This window comes from Lissotriton vulgaris, chromosome 6 (genome assembly GCF_964263255.1).
Source record: "Lissotriton vulgaris chromosome 6, aLisVul1.2, whole genome shotgun sequence".
Classification (NCBI taxonomy): Eukaryota; Metazoa; Chordata; class Amphibia; order Caudata; family Salamandridae; genus Lissotriton; species Lissotriton vulgaris.
In genome coordinates this window covers 1,042,488,848-1,042,511,122 of record NC_141694.1, presented here as the reverse complement: position 1 = coordinate 1,042,511,122, position 22,275 = coordinate 1,042,488,848, and positions in this window count along the sequence as shown.

Below are 22,275 nucleotides of genomic sequence, written 5' to 3'. Positions count from 1 at the left end.
GGGAGGAGCAGGGGACTGCAGCGACTTTATCACAGGTACGTTATATGACAGGGAATCAGAACTCGCCACATATTTTTTTTTAATGTTATCACTTCTTGTAATGTCAGACCGCTTATTTATCTTTAGGTCTCGCACCCTACAAACATTACTGTATCCAATCCAGACGCTATTCGTCAAGCCTGTGCACACCGACCCCCCTTTCTCTACGACGATCCTCTAAGGTATTGTGCACTTACCAGTGAGATCCTGTTACCTGGTATCCCGGGGGCTTTGTGACTTTGAGTTAATATACAGATTTTTCATAACGGGTGAAATTTGACACGGACTGTTTTATCGTCCATTATATGAATGGGAGGAGGGAATCCACCAATAATCTCATTTTTAGGAACCCACCCATTTCCCTATTTTTCTAATATTGCATCCCTGACCTAAATGTTTATTGTTTACACTATACGTGTCATGAATTACCCATTAGCATCCATTGCTACCCTAGAGGGCTTTCCTCATATATTGGATATTTCAGGAAACGTCTTGTTAATGTGCCCTGATATAGTACGATATTTGTGAATGTTGTATCGGTTCTTTACGGGGGGAGGTTGATACTGACCATCTCACCGCCCATCGTACTAATGGGAGGAGAGAACCAACTAATCTCATTATTTTCAATAACCTACTCCTCTCCCCCTTTTCTAATGTTATATACTTGATTAAAATGCCCATCACCTACAAAATAAGTGTCATGAGTCACCAACCAGCATCCGCTGATACCTTAGAGGGCTTTTCTCATATATCTGATAGCTCTGGACACACGCAGGTCTTGATAATATGCTTCGATTTTGACTAATACATAGGGCTTGGACATAAGTTTGTTCACCCTCTGTACATATAATATAATACGATACTTGTGCATCTCTTGTATACAGGGGGCCAGGATAAATATTCATTGATTTTCCGAGCTTAACTTTGTGGCTAACTTCGGAGATTACGACAAACACTTTGCTTGGAACTGTGCGCCAAACTAACTCTGGTAAAAATCTACTTATTACTATTCCCCCCTTGGCACTAATAAATAAGTCTGGAAGGGAATACCTTTTCACTTATTAATGTCATCCCCTCGCTTTTGTTAGGCGCAATTTTGGACTCGGGAGTCTTGTTCACATATCTCGCTTCCCTTTTCTAACCTGCACCACATTGAGATGTGGAGAATTGTAATCACCATGTATAATTGGGATGTACTGTACCCAATTTGGATTATGATCTGTAGAGGAACATGCTTGTTCACCAATTTGTCTTAGGAACTCATCTCAGTCATGGCTGTAGTATCATCAATAAACCATATTATCATATCTCAATTTCAGGAATACTTTGGGATCATACCGCGATTATCCTTCAGCACCAGCTCCACAGGTGCGATCATATCAAGGACTATTATGTCTGTATGATTATCCATTACATGGTGAGCCTCAAAATATATATTATTTGGACACATACTGTGGTATTTGAGGGGGATCCTGGTGACCACACCTTATCTCCTATGCTCCCTGAGGTGATTTCATTAATCATACTACTACTCTGACGCTTTATTCTATATCTTGACTTTGGTTATTCTGACCATACACCTTGTGACACTTCTCTCTTTGATTTTTAATAAGCACTATGCATGGCACAATTGCATGAATCTTTTTGGGTGCCCTTTTCCCCAATTGGCACATCTCAATGATTCTATTTGTTGTTAAGCCATATAGCTCAAATTTGCTTTGTGGTAGCAATGTACCGGTGAGGGTGTACTTGCATCCACAAAAAACTAGCAAACTTGCCATTGGCAGGTAATTTTTAATATGATTAGATCTATTGGTATATCTCCTAAACATTTCTTAAATTAATTTTGTAAGTCACTTGGACGAATGTCATTTTTATGTATATTTAAACACAAGGCAAACCAAATGCTTAGGCATGTCAATATCTTTTTACAGCCCTGATGAAATTCCCTAGGCACTACAGGGAATGAAACGCGTTGGCTGTGCCGTTGTATTTTAAAAGGAAAATAAAGAATACATTAAAGAAAAGAACTGAAGATTCACATAATCAATAAACTTTTTGTGCTGTTGACTTCATCGAGTGCACCTCTCTATTCTTTTTGTAATATTGCTCTGATAGACACCCTTGGCAGCGGATGGTGAGAGTGGATGCACCAATAACTATTTAGAAATAGAAAAGTTGATGTGCGAAACCTTGGTCAGCTGCTGTGTGCTTTGGTTTATTGTATAATTCTTAGGAATTGACTGTTTTGCACTCTCCTTTATTCGCAACAACTGTCCTTACTAGAATGCCTCATTTTGGAGATGGGAGGGAGGAAAAGGCTCTCAACCTGTTTGGTCCCAATAGATCTAACGAGACACCAAATTCGGTTGAAACTGGTAAACCAAGTTTAAAGACCCTATTTCTCAAATTAGAGCGTTTGAAGAAATTAGAATTATCACGCTGGTGGGATGGGGCTACCCTCACTCAATACTTATCCAACAAAAAAGTTCCCAGGGGACTGAGAATCCTGCTATTCCCAACATTTGAAGATCTAGGGGAGGATCTACTCAAAGAGGGGGAGGGTAACTTAGAACAGGCCTCACAGGTCATGATGAGGATACTGATTCGTCAAGCCCAAGAAAAAGGTGAGAAATTAATGGCCGAAATTGATGCCTTAGTAACGGAAATAAATGGGTTGGAACCTAAAGACCTCATTGAAAAAAAGTTCGCCATACTAAAAAAAGTTATGGACGAACATCAAGTTTACTTAAAGGATAAGAAATTTTAAAAAATAAGGAGAGATGACAGGGACTATAGAGGCGGACGAATATACACGTTCGCCAAGAAATTTGATCAGATTTAAGGGGCAGAAGAAAGAAAGAGAGTACGTGAGGAAAGGGAGACAAGCGAATATGCACGATCCGAGACTGGTGCTTCTACCGCATCTGTAAATAGCACCAGGTCTAACTCAATAACTGAGATCCATTTAGGAGAAGGGGCCTCCTCTTTTCAGAAGGAGCTGGCCAAAATACGTATGAGCAGTCGCCTGCAACAAAAAAAGGACCAACCCAAACCCCTAAGGGTTCCACCAAGACAAGGAGGGGCGGAAGGCGGGCAAAGGCCAGGTACGGAAACGGGAGCAATATGCAAAACAGGGATGGGATCCAAGCAGAAATAATGCATGTGTCAACCTCCACACAGGAAACTGTTATCTCAGAATGTACTGCTGATTTAAAAATTGTTAACCTGTTGAATAAAGTGCTTGATGAAGATGAACTGGCTGTCCTGAGTAAAGGTCTCAGTTTTTGTCCAGCTCAAAATGGTGACATGACCAATGTTCACATTGACCTCTTCAAATTTACTAGACTTTTGAAATTAAAAGACTTTTTCTCACGTCAAACACCGAGGGAACCACCACAGAGAGGGACTATCTCACAAGTCCAACATTCAGTGGCTGACATTTGCATTGCCCTACTACTGTATAACTTGGACGAAGAACAGGAACAGGACATGACTACAATGCTGAGGGATTTGGACATAGAACAGGACTACAGTATGGATAGCCAGCTTAGATGTAAGTCCACTTTCACACCCAACTTCAACTATCATCCAAGCATCGACACCTTCTATGAAAGGGTGTCCATGGATCTATACAAATTGGAGGACACAGGAGTATTCTCCAATATTCCTAACCACAACATCACCGCCAAACAACGACAGGCCCTTGAGAGACTTAAGGCTGACAAAACAATTGTTATCAAAGAGGCAGACAAGGGCGGTAATGTTGTGGTTATGAATCTCTGTGATTATATGACCGAAATCAACCGCCAACTCAGTGACACTAGTTGCTACAGACGTATCTCCCACAATCCCATCAATGGAGTTACCTGTATGATCACAGCTAAACTGATGGAATGGAAGGAAACTGGCCTCTTATCTCAGGACGAACTAAAGTATCTTAGGGTGACTAAGCCAAAATTCCCCTGCATATACATCTTGCCTAAAATTCATAAGGGGGGGGCCTTTTCATCAGGACGCCCAATTATCTCCGGAATTGGGTCTCCAACGAAGAAAATCTCTGAATTTGTAGATCTTCATCTACAGAAATATGTGGTGGCCCTCCCCTCATATATAAGGGACAGCAAAGACATCCTGGTCAAGCTGAATGACTATCAGTGGTCAGACGAACTCTCCTTCGTCACATTTGACGTTGAGAGTTTATATACCTGTATATATAGAGACACCGGTATAGAGGCATTACAATCCTTCCTAGACAGGGAACCAGGTGACAAACATGACTTTAACAATATGATACTGGACATGACTGACATAATTCTTAATAACAACTATTTCTTACTTGACTCTGTCTGGTATCACCAGACCCGTGGCACTGCCATGGGTTCTAAGGCTGCGCCGTCGTACGCCTGTCTGTTCATGGGTCATTTCGAAAAGATGCACGCCTGGAACAAGTGTGCCTCCCCCTAGACCGAACACATCGTGTTCTGGGGGAGGTGCATTGACGATATCATTGTCCTTTGGTCTGGCTCAATGGAATCTCTACAATTCCACATGTATCTTAACAATAACAAATATAATGTAAAATTGACTATGACACACAATAAGGAAACCATCAACTTTCTTGACATTTGTTTTTATGTCAAGGAAGGCGTGGTACAAAGCAGTCTATACAGGAAAGAAACCTCAAGCAACGCGGTATTACATGCGGACAGTGCCCACCCTCACTCTGTAATTAATAATATACCATACGGTGAGATGGTGAGACTACACAGAAACTGCAGCGAAGAAAATACCTATGCCCAAAATCTGGTTACAGCAAAAAACAGATTTCTAAAGAGGGGCTACAATCAGAAAGTGGTTGACATCGCCATACAAAAAGCAAGGAACCTACGCAGGGAAGATACTTTATTGACCAAATCCAACGATACCCCCACAAAAAAGGGCCGTAGTATTACCTTCACAACCCATTACAATTCCAACAGCAACAAAGTTCATAATGTACTTAGAAAACACTGGGAAGTTTTAAAAGATGCCCCTGGTCTCTGTGATCTCATACCTACTAGACCACTTATTTCATACAGAAAGGGAGGATCCCTTTGGGACAACTTATGTCAAAGCTACATAACCACCCCACGCGAATCATGGTTTCCATCCAAACCCTTGGGTTTCTATACATGTGGGTCATGTATTGTCTGTGATTCAGGCCTAAATAAAACTACCAACTTCACATACAACACATCCAAGAATCACAAGATAAACAGCTTCATCAATTGCAATACCATACACGTGGTCTACGTATTGGGATGTAGCTGCAACATTATCTATGTGGGGAGCACTGTCCGTCCTTTAAAATTAAGAATTCAAGAGCACCGGAGGGCAATCATTGGCAAAGACAAACGCTATCCAGTGAGTTCACATTATGATGAAAAACATCCGGGGGACACCTCTTTTTGGTTTCATGGAATTGACCACATACCACAGGACAATAGAGGGGGTGACCGAGAATTGGCAGTTAGACAGAGGGAAGCCAAGTGGATTTGCCGCTTGTGAGCAATGCAAAAGAGGCACAATACTGATAAAGAGCTTCATCATTTTCTCGAATAAGACAATAATACCACTGCCCTTGTCATTTTCCTTTCCTTACTTGCCAACTACATTGGTAATAAGAATATAATGTATAATACAATGGTAAAAATCTGTACACACCTTGTGGAATAATTACAATTCCAGGGAGAAGTAGAGGGATGAGCCGAATGTATACCATATTGTATTGTACAGCAAATTGCTCTGGAAGCACCCTCTTCAATATGTAAATGTTCCCTGTGTGAAGAAACTGACTGTTTATATCGCATTGAATTGTTGATTTCCATATGCAGGAATGTTTCTGTCATATATGTGCTATGCACTTACCATATGGGTATCCATCTTGCCCTGAAATACCTTCTGTGGGACTCTATCCCCTTTTGTATATTTGTTCGCTGTCACTTACGCATAAACTTTAACTCTGCTCTTTGACCACAATTTCTACTTTTTTCAGGATAGTTTGGGACATATAGACACTGGGTTTCCCACTTTTATCATTCCCATTTCAATCTCACTTTGGGGAAAGGATATATCCTACCCACTACAGCATTCGAATACATTCTAATATCCATTGCACCCTTCAAAGATGGCCGCCATGGCTGCTCTATAACCTTATTCAACTAACACTTGTTCCTGAGAACTAGTTGGATAATAAACAACGCAATGGCTACCGTTGGTGATGCATGAAACCATATAATTTGCTAAATGTTTTGCACTATACACTTACATAGCCCTATGGATATACCTCATGCAAATAAACAGGTACAGCCGCACTTATTTGTGTTGCGGCCGATCCCTAGCACCTAATTATATGCACAACGAGAATATTCTCTTTTATTTCACTTAGAACCTATCGACATATGTCAGAGTCGACTCATTGTTCTCTTTTCAAATATCCCTGTGGGGTATCTTATAAGTCCGACATATTTATAGATGGCCGCCATTGTCGACATGGGAGTACACTCGAGGCATCTAGGGCCAGTCCCGATGTCGCAGAAATCACGTGACCGCTCGTCAGGGTTAAAACACTTCCTTTAAATATGGCGTGCACTTACAAACCCCCGCTTCCAATATTCCATGGGGAGGAGCAGGGGACTGCAGCGACTTTATCACAGGTACGTTATATGACAGGGAATCAGAACTCGCCACATATTTTTTTTTAATGTTATCACTTCTTGTAATGTCAGACCGCTTATTTATCTTTAGGTCTCGCACCCTACAAACATTACTGTATCCAATCCAGACGCTATTCGTCAAACCTGTGCACACCAACCCCCCGTTCTCTACGACGATCCTCTAAGGTATTGTGCACTTACCAGTGAGATCCTGTTACCTAGTATCCCGGGGGCTTTGTGACTTTGAGTTATTATACTGATTTTTCATAACGGGTGAAATTTGACACAGACTGTTTTATCGTCCATTACATGAATGGGAGGAGGGAATCCACCAATAATCTCATTTTTAGCAAGCCACCCCTTTCCCTATTTTTCTAATATCGCATCCCTGACCTAAATGTTTATTGTTTACACTATACGTGTCATGAATTACCCATTAGCATCCATTGCTACCCTAGAGGGCTTTCCTCATATATTGGATATTTCAGGAAACGTCTTGTTAATGTGCCCTGATATAGCACGATATTTGTGAATGTTGTATCGGTTCTTTATGGGGGGAGGTTGATACTGACCATCTCACCGCCCATCGTACTAATGGGAGGAGAGAACCAACTTATGTCATTATTTTCAATAACCTACTCCTCTCCCCCTTTTCTAATGTTATATACTTGATTAAAATGCCCATCACCGAAAAAAAAGTGTCATGAGTCACCTACCAGCATCCGCTGATACCTTAGAGGCCTTTTCTCATATATCTGATAGCTCTGGACACATGCAGGTCTTGTTAATATGCTTTGATTTTGACTAATACATAGGGCTTGGACATAAGTTTGTTCATCCTCTGTACATATAATATAATACGATACTTGTGCATCTCTTGTATACAGGGGGCCAGGATAAATATTCATTGATTTTCCCAGCTTAACTTTGTGGCTAACTTCGGAGATTACGACAAACACTTTGCTTGGAACTGTGCGCCAAACTAACTCAGGTACAAATCTACTTATTACTATTCCCCCCTTGGCACTAATAAATAAGTCTGGAAGGGAATACCTTTTCAATTATTAATGTCATCTCCTCGCTTTTGTTAGGCGCAATTTTGGACTCGGGAGTCTTGTTCACATATCTTGCTTCCCTTTTCTAATCTGCACCACATTGAGATGTGGAGAATTGTAATCACCATGTATAATTGGGATGTACTGTACCCAATTTGGATTATGATCTGTAGAGGAACATGCTTGTTCACCAATTTGTCTTAGGAACTCGTCTCAGTCATGGCGGGTAGTATTATCAATAAACCATATTATCATATCTCAATTTCAGGAATACTTTGGGATCATACCGCGCTTATCCTTCAGCACCAGCTCCACAGGTGCGATCATATCAAGGACTATTATATCTGTATGATTATCCATTACATGGTGAGCCTCAAAATATATATTTTTTGGACACATACTGTGGTATTTGAGGGGGATCCTGGTGACCACACCTTATCTCCTATGCTCCCTGAGGTGATTTCATTAATCATACTACTACTCTGACGCTTTATTCTATATCTTGACTTTGGTTATTCTGACCATACACCTTGTGACACTTATCTCTTTGATTTTTAATAAGCACTATGCATGGCACAATTGCATGAATCTTTTTGGGTGCCCTTTTCCCCAATTGGCACATCTCAATGATTCTATTTGTTGTTAAGCCATATAGCTCGAATTTGCTTTGTGGTAGCAATGTACCGGTGAGGGTGTACTTGCATCCACAAAAAACTAGCAAACTTGCCATTGGTAGGTAATTTTTAATATGATTAGATCTATTGGTATATCTTCTAAACATTTCTTAAATAATTTTGTAAGTCACTTGGACGAATGTCATTTTTATGTATATTTAAACACAAGGCAAACCAAATGCTGACGCATGTCAATATCTTTTTACAGCCCTGATGAAATTCCCTAGGCACTAAAGGGAAGGAAACGCGTTGGCTGTGCCGTTGTATTTTAAAAGGAAAATAAAGAATACATTAAAGAAAAGAACTGAAGATTCACATAATCAATGGAACTTTTTGTGCTGTTGACTTCATCGAGCGCACCTCTCTATTCTTTTTGTAATATTGCTCTGACAGACATCCTTGGCAGCGGATGGTGAGAGTGGATGCACCAATAACTATTTGGAAACAGAAAAAGTTGATGTGCGAAACCTTGGTCCGCTGCTGTGTGCTTTGGTTTATTGTATAATTCTTAGGAATTGACTCTTTTGCACTCTCCTTTATTCGCAACAACTGTCCTTACTAGAATGCCTCATTTTGGAGATGGGAGGGAGGAAATGGCTCTCAACCTGTTTGGTCCCAATAGATCTAACGAGACACCAAATTCGGTTGAAACTGGTAAACCTAGTTTAAAGACCCTATTTCTCAAATTAGAGCGTTTGAAGAAATTAGAATTATCACGCTGGTGGGATGGGGCTACCCTCACTCAATACTTATCCAACAAAAAAGTTCCCAGGGGACTGAGAATCCTGCTATTCCCAACATTTGAAGATCTAGGGGAGGATCTACTCAAAGAGTGAGAGGGTAACTTAAAACAGGCCTCACAGGTCATGATGAGGATACTGATTCGTCATGCCCAAGAAAAAGGTGAGAAATTAATGGCCGAAATTGATGCCTTAGTAACGGAAATAAATGGGTTGGAACCTAAAGACCTCATTGAAAAAACATTTCGCAATACTAAAAAAAGTTATGGACGAACATCAAGTTTACTTAAAGGATAAGAAATTAAAAAAAATGAGGAGAGATGACAGGGACTATAGAGATGGACGAATATACACGTTCGCCAAGAAATTTGATCAGATTCAAGGGGCAGAAGAAAGAGAGAGAGTACGTGAGGAAAGGGAGACAAGCGAAGATGCACGATCTGAGAGTGGTGCTTCAACCGCATCTGTAAATAGCACCAGGTCTAACTCAATAACTGAGATCCCTTTAGGAGAAGGGGCCTCCTCTTTTCAGAAGGAGCTGGCCAAAATACGTACGAGCAGTCGCCTGCAACAAAAAAAGGACCAACCCAAACCCCTAAGGGTTCCACCAAGACAAGGAGGGGCGGAAGGTGGGCAAAGGCCAGGTACGGAAACGGGAGCAATATGCAAAACAGGGATGGGAGCCAAGCAGAAATAATGCATGTGTCAACATCCACACAGGAAACTGTTATCTCAGAATGTACTGCTGATTAAAAATTGTTAACCTGTCGAATAAAGTGCTTGATGAAGATAAACTGGCTGTCCTGAGTAAAGGTCTCAGTTTTTGTCCAGCTCAAAATGGTGACATGACCAATGTTCACATTGACCTCTTCAAATTTACTAGACTTTTGAAACTAAAAGACTTTTTCTCACGTCAAACACCGAGGGAACCACCACAGAGAGGGACTATCTCACAAGTCCAACATTCAGTGGCTGACATTCGCACTGCCCTACTACTGTATAACTTGGACGAAGAACAGGAACAGGACATGACTACAATGATGAGGGATTTGGACATAGAACAGGACTACAGTATGGATAGCCAGCTTAGATGTAAGTCCACTTTCACACCCAACTTCAACTATCATCCAAGCATCGAAACCTTCTATGAAAGGTTGTTCATGGATCTATACAAATTGGAGGACACAGGAGTACTCTCCGATATTCCTAACCACAACATCACCGCCAAACAACGACAGGCCCTTGAGAGACTTAAGGCTGACAAAACAATTGTTATCAAAGAGGCAGACACGGGCGGTAATGTTGTGGTTATGAATCTCTGTGATTATATGACCGAAATCAACCGCCAACTCAGTGACACTAGTTGCTACAGACGTATCTCCAAAAATCCCATCAATGGAGTTACCTGTATGATCACAGCTAAACTGATGGAATGGAAGGAAACTGGCCTCTTATCTGAGGACGAACTAAAGTATCTTAGGGTGAACTAAGCCAAAATTCCCCTGCATATACATCTTGCCTAAAATTCATAAGGGGGGGCCTTCCCACCAGGACGCCCAATTATCTACGGAATTGGGTCTCCAACGGAGAAAATCTCTGAATTTGTAGATCTTCATCTACAGAAATATGTGGTGGCCCTCCCCTCATATATAAGGGACAGCAAAGACATCCGGGTCAAGCTGAATGACTATCAGTGGTCAGACGAACTCTCCTTCGTCACATTTGACGTTGAGAGTTTATATACCTGTATACATAGAGACACCGGTAGAGAGGCATTACAATCCTTCCTGGACAGGGAACCAGCTGACAAACATGGCTTTAACAATATGATACTGGACATGACTGACATAATTCTTAATAACAACTATTTCTTACATGACTCTGTCTGGTATCACCAGACCCGTGGCACTGCCATGGGTTCTAAGGCTGAGCCGTCGTACGCTTGTCTGTTCATGGGTCATTTCGAAAAGATGCACGCCTGGAACAAGTGTGCCTCCCCCTGCACCGAACACATCGTGTCCTGGGGGAGGTACATTGACGATATCATTGTCCTTTGGTCTGGCTCAATGGAATCTCTACAACAATTCCACATGTATCTTAACAATAACAAATATAATGTAAAATTGACTATGACACACAATAAGGAAACCATCAACTTTCTTGACATTTGTTTTTATGTCAAGGAAGGGTTGGTACAAAGCAGTCTATACAGGAAAGAAACCTCATGCAACGCGGTATTCCATGCGGACAGTGCCCACCCTCACTCTGTAATTAATAATATACCATACGGTGAGATGGTGAGACTACGCAGAAACTGCAGCGAAGAAAATACCTATGCCCAAAATCTGGTTACAGCAAAAAACAGATTTCTAAAGAGGGGCTACAATCAGAAAGTGGTCGACATCGCCATACAAAAAGCAAGGAACCTACGCAGGGAAGATACTTTATTGACCAAATCCAACGATACCCCCACAAAAAAGGGCCGTAGTATTACCTTCACGACCCAATACAATTCCAACAGCAAAAAAGTTCATAATGTACTTAGAAAACACTGGGAAGTTTTAAAAGATGCCCCTGGTCTCCGTGATCTCATACCTACTAGACCACTTATTTCATACAGAAAGGGAAGATCCCTTAGGGACAACTTATGTCAAAGCTACATAACCACCCCACGCGAATCATGGTTTCCATCCAAACCCTTGGCTTTCAATACATGTGGGTCATGTATTGTCTGTGATTCAGGCCTAAATAAAACTACCAACTTCACATACAACACATCCAAGAATCACAAGATAAACAGCTTCATCAATTGCAATACCACACACGTGGTCTACGTATTGGGATGTAGCTGCAACATTATCTATGTGGGGAGCACTGTCCGTCCTTTAAAATTAAGAATTCAAGAGCACCGGAGGGCAATCATTGGCAAAGACAAACGCTATCCAGTGAGTTCACATTATGATGAAAAACATCCGGGGGACACCTCTTTTTGGTTTCATGGAATTGACCACATACAACAGGACAAAAGAGGGGGTGACCGAGAATTGGCAGTTAGACAGAGGGAAGCCAAGTGGATTTGCCGCTTGCGAGCAACGCAAAAGGGGCACAATACTGATAAAGACCTTCATCATTTTCTCGAATAAGACAATAATACCACTGCCCCTGTCATTTTCCTTTCCTTACTTGCCAACTACATTGGTAATAAAAATATAATGTATAATACAATGGTAAAAATCTGTACACACCTTGTGGAATAATTACAATTCCAGGGAGAAGGAGAGGGATGAGCCGAATGTATACCATATTGTATTGTACAGCAAATTGCTCTGGAAGCACCCTCTTCAATATGTAAATGTTCCCTGTGTGAAGAAACTGACTGTTTATATCGCATTGAATTGTTGATTTCCATATGCAGGAATGTTTCTGTAATATATGTGCTATGCACTTACCATATGGGTATCCATCTTGCCCTGAAATACCTACTGTGGGACTCTATCCCCTTTTGTATATTTTTTCGCTGTCACTTTGCCATAAACTGTAACTTTGCTCTTTGACCACAATTTCTACTTTTTTCAGGATAGTTTGGGACATATAAACACTGGGTTTCCCACTTTTATCATTCCTATTTCAATCTCACTTTGGGGAAAGGATATATCCTACCCACTACAGCATTCTAATACATTCTATATATCCATTGCACCCTTCAAAGAGGCCGCCATGGCTGCTCTATAACCTTATACAACTAACACTTGTTCCTGAGAACTAGTTGGATATTAAACAACGCAATGGCTACCGTTGGTGATGCATAAAATCATATAATTTGCTAAATTTTCGGCACTATACACTTACATAGCCCTATGGATATACCTCATGCAAATAAACAGGTACGGCCGCACTTATTTGTGTTGCGGCCGATCCCTAGCACGTAATTATATGCACAACAAGAATATTCTCTTTTATTTCACTTAGAACCTATCGACATATGTCAGAGTCGACTCATTGTTCTCTTTTCAAATATCCCTGTGGGGTATCTTATAAGTCCGACATATTTAGAGATGGCCGCCATTGTGGACATGGGAGTACACTCGAGGCATCTAGGGCCAGTCCCGATGTCATAGGAATCACGTGACCGCTCGTCAGGGTTAACACACTTCCTTTAAATATGGCGTGCACTTACAAACCCCCGCTTCCAATATTCCATGGGGAGGAGCAGGGGACTGCAGCGACTTTATCACAGGTATGTTATATGACAGGGAATCAGAACTCGCCACATAATTTTTTTTTAATGTTATCACTTCTTGTAATGTCAGACCGCTTATCTATCTTTAGGTCTCGCACCCTACAAACATTACTGTATCCAATCCGGACGCTATTCGTCAAGCCTGTGCACACCGACCCCCCTTTATCTACGACGATCCTCTAAGGTATTGTGCACTTACCAGTGAGATCCTGTTACCTAGTATCCCGGGGGCTTTTTGACTTTGAGTTAATATACTGCTTTTTCATAACGGGTGAAATTTGACACAGACTGTTTTATCGTCCATTATATGAATGGGAGGAGGGAATCCACCAATAATCTCATTTTTAGCAACCCACCCCTTTCCCTATTTTTCTAATATCGCATCCCTGACCTAAATGTTTATTGTTTACACTATACGTGTCATGAATTACCCATTAGCATCCATTGCTACCCTAGAGGGCTTTCCTCATATATTGGATATTTCAGGAAACGTCTTGTTAATGTCTCTTTAGCACATAGTTTTCTGTATCTCTGATTGGACCCTAAAAGTCTTGAAGTCTCCTCTAAGCATAACCCTATGGTCAGGTTCCAATATGTCTTTAACCTCTGCAAGAGAGAATAAAAGAAAAAAACCCCATAGAAAATGCGCAACTAATGCCAACATGTCAAGAGAAGTAACAATATGAATATCCATACTCTTGTACACAGAGTGTGCTCCCACAGATATTTATTTCTAATAACACTCATATCGGACTATGTCTGTTCCGATATAAGAATCGCGATATGTAGAAATGCCTTTCCCTATCTTAAAACCGAGACTGTTTCAGTTCCGATAACAATCCCTACTACATATCCCATGAACCCGGCAAAACATCACGTGACTTTAACACGTGAGCGTGACGTCATCGCAGTCTCATGGAACCAGGAAGTAAATAGCCTATCGCTCCAGTCGCCCGTCACCTCCCCGAATGGCTCGGAGGGACGCCTGGAGTATCGACGGCCAGGTAAGAGACGACATCATCGTCGCTTTACCTGTTGGCCTGCTGTTTTGAGGCCCCTTAAGTGAAGACGGGTACCGGTAACGGAATCGCTATTCTGGGGTCCGCTACATTTTTAGAATCATAAGGCTTGTGGTCACTAGTCTTTAAATTTGAACATCTTAAAATACAGAAGCTACACCGTTAAAAGCGATCAATGTTAATTAAGCATAATTGGGGTACCAGCACTAGAGGTGCACTAGAAACCTTGATCGCATCTAGTAGTAATTAATATATTGCGATACCATCAAACACAGAGGTTACTCAGCTAAAGGCGAACAATGCTTATCCAGTATAATTGGGGTACCAGCACAAGAGGTGCATTAGAAACCATGATTGTACATTGTAATAAACGGTAGATAAGTAATATATTAATTGCGATACCAATCTGAACGAAAAAGAATGGAGCCATGACACCGGCACCAATGGTTCGCAATAACACAAAAACTTCAAGGCACTAATCTAAATGATCTATGTAATGTGAGTCCAGACGTATATTTAGTCGGTGTGAGTGTCAAGTGTGAAGTCAGCAGTCACTGGCATTGTTGTATGTTTCTTCCCTTCCCCTCAGAGCCGTGCTTCAACTACCTGAGCCATAGCCAGGTGAGGTGGAGTCTTCCTCTCCCATACTAATTGGTAAGTGAGAGTACAGCTATCAGAACTAGGTAGCCTTGCTGAAATGGAATAAACAGCATAATGATGTAATTAATCAGTCGCCTATCATGTATACACCAGATATTTCTTAGTAATTTGAGAAATGGATTATCTAGAGTGTATTAACTATATGTTTTGTCTCTCTCTGCAACTGTCTACTTGTGTCCTGTTCGGTTGAAAAAACCAGCGGGGAGAATGATGTTCATACTTCCCCAGGTGATAACTTTTCATTATGAGTTCACAGTTATGTATTATAAGCAGTAGCGTCATTGGTCCTGAAGAATGCAGTAGATACCATTTGGGTCTGTGAAATCTGCAGAAACATGTTGACCAGTTAGGAATTTACTAGTAGCTATTAGTTAAAACTACTAGACTCACACTACTTTTTTATTGATTTAGAAGCAGTGGGGTGCCTATTAAATCTTCTTGCCTCCTGTTTATCTAATTTTAACAACACCTTTTTGTTTATATTCACACTTCGTTTCACATGCACTGCTTAACAGTAATCTCCTGTTGCCCCAACTATCTGTCTACATATCACTGGGTTGCATTTGAGTCTACCCATAAAAAACAACTATCGTAGACTATCTTCCTTCGTGGTATGGAGAAACCCATATGATGAAAAGGGTGGCACAGGTCGAATACTGATGGGTATTTTCTTCAAACCTGAATGAAGTACCCCTGGTAATCAGAGTCTGTCAGTTGCAGAGTCAGTCATTTCCCTTTTCTTCGCTTTGACCCACCGTAATTCATTTGTTGTCATTGTAAGATGCAGCCACAATGATTCAGCCAGGGAATGAGTATTAACGGGGTGTGTGATACAAGGCAGGATGAGACCGGGCAGCTGAGGACTTGCGATCAGGCAATAACTTACTCTACAGTCCATTGTAGACCAGGAATTCAAGCTTGAGCTTCTGTGACTTTCCACTCTCAGTCAAAGAGAATGAGACCATTAGCTGCAAGAACAGAACCTTGGTCCATGTGGGCGCTGTAAAATCTGCCACACAATACATTTAATTATGAGGCTCCAACGCAGCATTGATTATACAGAAGCTTATGGAATGTGTAATGCTTAGCACCAGGAAGGGTTTACAGAGATCACACTCTCGGTACTGGGCATCCCACTATTTTCTCATTGCCCGAGAAGCAGCTGACAGAATCATCATGATCCAGGGGAATGTTAGTGGTGTATGGTGGACAGGCTGTTACAGGCCAATGATTAGCATGAAAGGCTGATTAACACCACAACATATTTTGAAGAAAGTATTCAAACCTAAATGGGGTCTACTTAAAACATAATGAAGCAATGAAAATTGGAAGTTAGGCAAATCTCATAGCTCAGTGGACTAATCCATCCACTGCAGGAACGTGTGTTGATCCCATGTTCAGAAATTCAGGTCTAATTTCATCCGTCTGACACAGAGCTTTACACTGGTTCAATGAAAGTATGGGGACCTATCGAAAAGGGGTGTGATCAAGGAGAGGTAAGAGGCGTCTATTACTAAGGGCAAACTAAAAGTAAAAGACACTCACAGCTTGCCACTGATGGAGCAGGGTTTTCGCAAAATAAAACCAGCTCTGATTGTACTTCACATTGTGTGATTCACTAACCGAATGTTGTGGAAACTAATTGTGCAAAACTATAAGGGGTAAAATGAAAATTGCGCAAGCGAGTGCTGGGAGTGTTCGAGTAGGTTACAAATGCACATGAAAAAGTTGAGGGTTTATTTTTCGCGAACAACTGGAAAATAATAAGAAGCGTATAAAAAGAGAAAAGCGAGCAAAAGCATTCAAAGAGCGCTTAATGCAGTTTTTTAAAGTAATAAATAACACTTGTATTTGTTTTCTTTAGAAGCATACTTACTGCCCTACAGAAAAGGCCAGAGAGTCTTTTTTAAATTAACATGGCATAATAGAAATGTTGAAGGGAGAAAAGAAAATGTGATGTGTCCATCGCAAGTTCCTGATGATGGCCAAGGTTGCACAGTGAGGAATTTGATAATAAGATGGAGTTTCCTTGCTGAGCGGAGCATGAGGATATTTGTACCACATTTGATACATGAGTGAGATGGAGAGACTAACAAAACACGGAAGCCAGATACTAGAGTTTCCTCCACTGGAAGTGATTACAGTGTTTGATGTTGGAACAATGGGACACTTTTAAGTTGGGCACATTCAGAGAGTGGTGTGACTGAACATCCTCTGTTTTGACCAAACAAAAAGCATAAAACCAGTGAGATGACACAATGAGAGTTGGACGATTAGTGAATCTGCAGTATAACTAACAGTAGCAAATGAGTGGGGTTGGTGGTTTGTTTTTCTTAATTTGAGAGAGGAGAGAGCTGTGTTGATGTTTCCTAAATACTATGGGCTGGCTGTTCTGCTAATCCTGACTCTATGACTTTGCTTCTTAATTCTTCTTGAGGGGCCTTGCTTACTCTCATGGCCAGAGGGTAGCTTTCCAGTTTCCTTGAATCTATATGATCGGTTAGTATGACATTCTGAATTTGCATAAATCTATTTGTAAACGTCTTTATTCCTTTGGGTCTGTGCCTATCCACTCACTCATTGCTCTGATATTTGAGATGTACTGTTGATGTTAATTTGCTAAAGTTTCTCTTGAGTGATGACCTATGATTCGAGCTGTATTGTTCTTGATGAGCAATTCACATTTATTTAGATAAAGCATTTTAAACTTTCAAATGAGTTTGTCATTATTAGAGTCATTGATTTAGTTACTCAAAGATTATTCTATGGCAAATTCTGATGTCTTTATTTGCCAAACCCTGATTAACTATAAGCAACTGGTGAACATCCCCACCCACTACGCCGGCCACACGCTTGACCCCGTCTTCTCCTCCAGCAAGCACATCTCCTTCAGCCACTCCACCGGACTACACTGGACAGATCACAGCTGCGTCCAACTTCAGGAGAACCACGACCCACCACCACCTACAACAGGTTCCCCACAGAAGCTGGAGCAAGATCAATGCCGACCAGCTCACCACCACCCTCAGCCAGAACCCACCCACCAACACGACGGACCCCGATGAAGCAGCCCACAACCTCACACAGTGGCTCACCAACTGCGCCGACGAACTCGCATCACTGAAGAATCCTCCCAGCAGACCCGGAAGCAGGAAAGCCTCGTAGTTTACCAACGACCTCAAAAACTCCAAGAAAACCTGCCGCACCCTCGAGAAAGCCTGGCGCCACGACCAGACAGCAGAACACATGACAGCCCTCAAGAACGCCACCCGCAAACACCACCAGCTGATCCGCACCACCAAGAAGACAGCATTCAAAGAACGACTGGACAACAACAACCACAACAGCAAGGAACACTTCAGCATTGTTAAAGAGCTCACCAACCCCAGCGCCTGCAACAACGACATCACACCCTCGCAAGACCTCTGCGACTCTCTCGCCACGTTCTTCCACCGCAAGATCACCGACATACACAACAGCTTCGGGGCACTGACCACACACCCAACCACCAAACCAGCGCCCCCCACCACCACCCTCTGCACCTGGACCTCGGTCAGCACCGAAGACACCACTCGCACGATGAACACCATCCACTCTGGCTCCCCAACCGACCCATGTCCACACCACATCTTCAACAAAGCCGACTCCATCATTGCACCCCAACTCCGGGACATCATCAACAGCTCCTTTGCATCCGCCACCTTCCCGGAGAGCTGGAAACATGCCGAGCTGAGCACCCTCCTGAAGAAACCCACTGCGGATCCCACGGACCTCAAGAACTTCCGCCCGATCTCACTCCTCCCTTTTCCTGCCAAAGTCATCGAGAAGACCGTCAACAGACAACTCTCCGCCTTCCTCGAGACCAACGGCTCTCTCGACCCCTCACAGTCTGGCTTCCGAGCAAACCACAGCAGCGAGACCGCCCTCATCGCAGCCACCGACGACATCAGGTCCCTGCTCGACAACGGGGAAACTGCTGCCCTCACCCTCCTAGACCTCTCAGCAGCCTTCGACACCATATGCCACCGCACCCTGATACAGCGCCTCAGCAACACCGGAATCCGAGGAGCGGCACTGGAGTGGATCATATCGTTCCTCGACGGAAGAATCCAGAGAGTCCGCCTCCCCCTGTTCCGATCCGTGGCCACCGAAGTCATCTGCGGCGTTCCGCAAGGATCCTCAATCAGCCCCACCCTCTTCAACGTCTACATGAGCCCCCTCGCAGCCATCGCACCCCAACACAACCTCAACATCATCTCCTACGCCGACGACACCCAGCTGATCCTCTCCCTCACCAGCGACCCTACCACCGCCAAAGCCAACCTCCAGGAAGGAATGAAAGACGTCGCAGAATGGATGAAGATCAGCCGTCTGAAACTGAACTCAGACAAGACGGAAGTCCTCATCCTCGGACCATCTCCCTCCGCCTGGGATGACTCCTGGTGGCCCCCTGCCCTGGGCACCGCCCCCAAACCAACGGACCACGCACACAACCTGGGCTTCATCCTGGACTCCTCTCTCACGATGACCAAGCAAATGAACGCCGTCTCGTCATCCTGCTTCAACACCCTGCGCATGCTCCGAAAGATCTTCCGGTGGATCCCCACCGAAACCAGGAAGACGGTCACCCAGGCCCTCGTCACCAGCCATTTGGACTACCGAAACACCCTGTACACTGGAACCATAGCCAAACTCCGGAAGAGACTCCAGAGCATTCAGAACGCCTCGGAACGACTCATCCTGGACATCCCTCACCGCAGCCACATCTCAGCCCACCTGAAGGACCTGCACTTGCTCCCCGTCGACAAGAGGATCACAATCAGACTCCTCACCCACGCACACAAGGCTCTCCACAACAAGGGCCCGAAGTACCTCAACAGCCGCCTCACATTCTACACACCCACCCGCCAGCTCCGATCCGCCAGCCCCGCCCTCGCCTCTATCCCACGAGTCCGGAAATCCACCATCGGAAGAAGATCCTTCACCTACCTGGCAGCCAAGACATGGAACTCCCTCCCGACTCACCTACGCCTGACCCTGGACCATCTCTCCTTCAGGAAACAACTCAAGACCTGGCTGGTCGAGCAGTAGCACCCCCCCCCCCCCCCCAGCGCCTTGAGACCCTTAAGGGTGAGTAGCGCGCTATACACATTTTTTCTGATTGATTGATTGAAAAAAGATTCATCGCAAAGAAAGGAGTATTAGGATGAGCAAAATAGTACGTTTGCTTCAAACTCACCCAGCGTATTAGGGAATCTTTTTTTTTTTTTAATGGACCCAGATGATAAAACCTGTCATTTCCTGAAAGCTGGATCACCAGTTAATCCTCAGAATTGAAGATGGCAAAAACACCCTAAATTCCTGTGTATATCCAGTCTACCCGCACATGACATGATCTGATTGCTGATTTCCTGTGTAAAGTCTGTTCTCTGTGTCATGGGTACATGCAGAGCTGTTGTTGGTGATGTTTCTGTTCCGTTAGGAGGGAAGGAGGAGGAGGGGCCATTACACACCTTTGAACACAGTGGATGGCCAACAAACATATTCTCTAAGTGAAATCGCCTGGGCGTCAACCGAGCACCCAGGGGAGGGACTTTGGTAAGCAGCTCCCCAATAGGGGCCCAGGATTTTTGAATTGGCACAGTAGAGAGCTTGTGGCGGTCGATGAGCTTGGTTAAAGTCCATATTGTAGCTACATAAAGTCTTGCAGAGCAGCGCATGCTGTTGACTTTTAGCTGGATTTAAAAAAGGGCTGGAGATCAGTCCTGTGGATCAGATGTAAGTAACAATTCGTGGTGTAGTTGCCAACACGGAGTAGTGAGCAATCTTGCCTTGTTTTAGAGCATTCTTTTATTTGTTCTACATCTCATCTTTGACCTATAATTCCAAAGCGTTCTAAACAAACATGATTAATGCTATGTTTGAAATACAGACAATAAGCTAAAAGTGGATTTTCTGAAGTGTTTACATCCGGTTCTGGTACCAACAGCTACAACAGTCAGATAGTCTTGCTGTGAATTACTACTGGTATCATAAGTGTATTTGAACTGGAGTCTTAAATTACCATAAGCCTCACCAACACATTCCATTTTTTAACCAATATATTCTTTTCTCTGTGCTTCAGCTTAAAAAATGAAGGTTTGATTGAAACTCCTCTTCATGGTTCATAAACACATATGACACCATGAATTCTGATAAATAAAGTAATTAGCAGCCCTATTCATAAGAGCTCTAACAATACAATCCTATTCTGTAAATGTAAATGTAAATGCGTGGTAGAAAATACAAAAATATGTTCAAATGGGAGTAGTGGTAGGATTTCAGTGTGTGCTGTGTAGTAGGTATACAACTTAGTGGGCTAACAATCCACCAGGCTTTGGTTAACTACACCTCTTAAGCTGTTGCTCTACCACCGCTACTGGGTACCTAAATAGCATCCACCATGGTTTCATGTAGCGGCACCCGTAGTAAGGCTGGGCTTCCATCACTCCAAGTGAAAGCTGTATACCTCATGACCTATTTGTTTAACTGTGCCTCGGTTGCAGCTAGACCACTGCTGCTCTAGTTCAGACTCTATTAGTAGTAGTATATATCCTAGCTGCATATAGCAGGGCCTTCAATGGACTTGAGATGCCACAGCTACTGCATCGACCCCTGTATAACATTTAATATCGCTTCATGTAGCAGCATGTCCAATGCGGTTGGCCCTGCAGCACTCTTCAGCAGACTCAATAGAGCATATACACGGGTTGATGTGCCCTTCTGATGGAGTTGAACCTCTGTTGCTTTGGGGATAACATATAATCTAGAAGTCTGTTTGGTGTGCCTTACATTGGAGCACTCCTCGGTCCTTCTTTGGTGGACTCCATCAAGCAATTGTGGTTCCTTTTTTTTCACTTTATTTTTATTTTTGCATAAAACAACAGATACAGATGTACTGAAAGCAAAACACATATTACGTCCACATTCCTAATCTAGACAGATTAATCATCAACAAAAAAGATAAAAAGAAAAACTACAAAAAGAAGAAAAGAGGAAAAAAAATACAAGGCAAGTTATAATATACTTGAATATACCATAAAAAGATTATTGCCTCTCCTGAGTCACTCCATTAACCCAATCTTTTAATGAATTCCAAATCTTCATTCCT